Source organism: Macrobrachium nipponense, chromosome 42 (genome assembly GCF_015104395.2).
Source record: "Macrobrachium nipponense isolate FS-2020 chromosome 42, ASM1510439v2, whole genome shotgun sequence".
NCBI classification, from domain to species: Eukaryota; Metazoa; Arthropoda; class Malacostraca; order Decapoda; family Palaemonidae; genus Macrobrachium; species Macrobrachium nipponense.
Genome location: NC_061103.1, coordinates 46955020 through 46958449, shown reverse-complemented (window position 1 = coordinate 46958449; position 3430 = coordinate 46955020).

Below are 3430 nucleotides of genomic sequence, written 5' to 3'. Positions count from 1 at the left end.
GCATGTGTGTATGTATGTATGTATGTCATGTATGTATTTAGATATACCTGGATCTCTGGATAATATTCCTTATATAACACTAGGATTACTTCCCTCTATAAGTGGAATCAATTGGATTAATCTAAAATATCTAACCCACAAAAATACATTATTCTTCGGCTTCTTCTAACTGAATAGTTTTATAGTTCTGTTATTGTATCGATACGTTTTTCGTTTTGGTCAGGAAATCGTTGCTTGACTGAAGTCAACGTCAGTCCTAAATGTTTTGTTACAAAAGTCTACCTGTAAGAAATGAACGATCGAAGGTAGATAAGATAATCATCAAGATGCAAAGCCGTCTGGTCCAATTATGCAAATAAGCCGAAGAGAAGAAGCTGAAGTTCACTCCTCATCCATCAAAGAAACCTGCTTCAGGACGATTTTCTTTTTGAGTTTCATAATCCGATTAAAATCTCTCGCCATGAAGATGACGTGTTGACGATGTATTGACCAGCGTCTGTTACTGAGAGAGAGGCTCTCTCAAGTTATTGGCGATTTGTTCTAATTTGGGACAATATTCCTTTCGGTGTCGAGATATGACTCGATAAGATGTATCATAGGACAATCATTTTATGGCCCCACAAATTACCTGAGCTTTATAATGGCTCCAGGTAAGCACAATAATTTTTTAGGAATCTCTCTCTCTCTCTCTCTCTCTCTCTCTCTCTCTCTCTCTCTCTCTCTCTCTCTCTCTCTCTCTCTCTATTAAAGAGTTAATCCTCTCGTATTTTCCAGCGTGCAATTTATCATTTAACCCCCCCCCCCCACCTTCTCTCTCTCTCTCTCTCTCTCTCTCTCTCTCTCTCTCTCTCTCTCACAATAATTATATTTATTAACCTGATTTGTACGAGGAAAAATTTATGCCTCACTAAAGTCTGAGTTTAATCTAGTTTTGATTAAATGCTTGAATGATTTTACAATACTTGGTAAAAATTCGACTTTATTTATGCTCGTATTGGTGACTTTCACTGAACAAAATACAAGCACAAGTTGCAGCCACCCCCTAAACCCACCCCACCCTTCTTAGGAAGATATACGAGTAACAACGGCCACTTTTCTGTGTTAAATTATTTTCATTCTGTATCGCGTTGCAAGTGGCCTTGTCTTGTTTTTTATAAGCTCGTTTTTCTTGCGTAGCTGTTGTAATCTTTTTGGAGGGTTTACTTGCATTTTTTCTCAGCGGTTTTAACTAAGTGCTGTCTACCTTTGTGTTTTAACTTATTCTTTTTCAATGTGTGCTGTGAAATTTCTTTAAAACTTCGTCCGTGTTAATGCTAAACTGATTGTCAAAAGGTGACTGGTATTCCTACGCTGATTATGATTCATTTGTTAAAATCTAGACATTCTTCTTCATAACTGCAGTTCCATATATTGAGTGATTCCAAAACTCTCTATTGATTGAGTTATTTATTTTCAGATTTCTAACTTTTAAATGATTCCTTGCTTATATATAAATATATATATATATATATATATATATATATATATATATATATATATACATATCTATATATATATATATTGTGTGTGTGTGTGTGTGTGTGTGTGTGTGTGCGCGCGCGCGCGTGTGTGTGTATACACATATATATATTCATAGTCTGCATGCCAGGTTTTTAAAGGAAATCTGATGAATAAAAATTTCGACTGCTCAAAAATATAACCTTTTGTGAATGCGCTGACACTGACTTGGAGGGGGCATGCAGGACTATGAACAAAGAATGTAAAGGAATCTTTCATAGAAAACACTAGCTTACTTTCAAAGATTGAATGTAAACATAATTTGGCCACAAATGAATTATTTTTTCTATAAGGTTAATCAGAAGATATAATTACAGGAGCGCTATATGGCTCCGTGGCATTCGTAAGACCGACTCTAATATGTACAACAGCCACAGCAAATGCGCCACCAAACTGCAAGCAAGAATACTTAAAGGGAGGATCTAGAACTTAAAACTAACAACATTGAATAACACTATGCAACAGAGCACTGTAAGCGACCCTTGCTCTCACTGGTATAATGGGATTCAACCCTGGATTGGAACTGGCAGAGTATGTTAAGTTAAGTATATCTCAGTTTTACCAGACCACTGAAGTGATTAACAGCTCTCCTAGGGCTGGCCCGAAGGGCTAGATATTTTTACGTGGCTAGGAACTAATTGGTCACCTAGCAACGGGACCTACAGCTTATTGTGGGATCCGAACCACACTTTATCGAGAATTGAATTTCTGTCACCAAAATATATATTCCTCTGGATTTCGCGTTGGGGCAGAGTATGTTGAGTGGCACTGTTGAACTACTGGAGAAGGCACACAATAGGGCAGGCTACATGGATCTGCAAAGCAGTCACCTTTGATACACAAATCCAATAACAAGTTATGATAAGTAAATGAGCAGAAGTATAAGAATCACTTAAATTCAGTATTGCATTTTTGCAATGTATATAGCGGGTTGGTAGCGTAAATGAATATCACTTGTTTCAAAACAATTTCATAATTATTTTATGCTCAGAGGTCTCTGATGGAGACTGAATGTTAAGAAATAGGAATAGGAGAAAAACAGTTGAAACAGGGAATGAGTGCTAGAAATAGGAGACGAAGGGCTGACAGAACAAATTCCAATTTCAGTTACCTTAGTCCATGTGTGGGACAGGCTCATCTAAGGACAGACAGAAGCTTCTTTTCAGGCGGTGTCATATAGGAAACAAATCTTAGATTGGGCTCATGGCAGAGCGTTCAAGGCGGACATCAGGACAGAGTCTGGCTGCAGGTATAGCAGGTTCAAGTAGAGGCTAGGCGGGTCAACATCAAGACGAAAGTATGGTACTGTGTCAGGTTAGGGCATCATGCAGAGTATACTACTGTGGCGTGGCCAGGGCAAAAACTGCCAGTCCTTGTTAATTACCTGAAAGAGGTCATTGAACACCGGCAGAGAGGTGTGGAAAATGGAGTACAATGGAGGCCACTGTGGGTCAGGGGATTAGGGCGAACGTCGGTCAGGAAGGTGTCTGTGGGCGGAGTCGAAGAGGCGGAAGGGTTTCGATAACAACAGCGAGGGAAAAAGGTCAGGTAGAGTAGAAGGGCGAGACGGGACGGGTCGATGAGCGTGAAATTTCACGGGTTGGAGGGCGACTAGCTGCTAATGGCTTCTCATAAAATTAGACAATGGAGTACAATAGAACAGGGGCTCTATCTCCTTATGTGCAAGTGACCCTTCTAGGGATTTGGCATATGGCAAGCAGTAACATCTGACGATAAGATGCCAAGGGACCAATCCACCAGTCTGGAAATCTATGATTTAGGAACCCATGAACATGCAGTCTCCAGTTGGTGGTGCACCTTCTTGCTGGAAAATGATAGTTGGTTGAAGGTCATCTATTTCTGGTTGCTACAT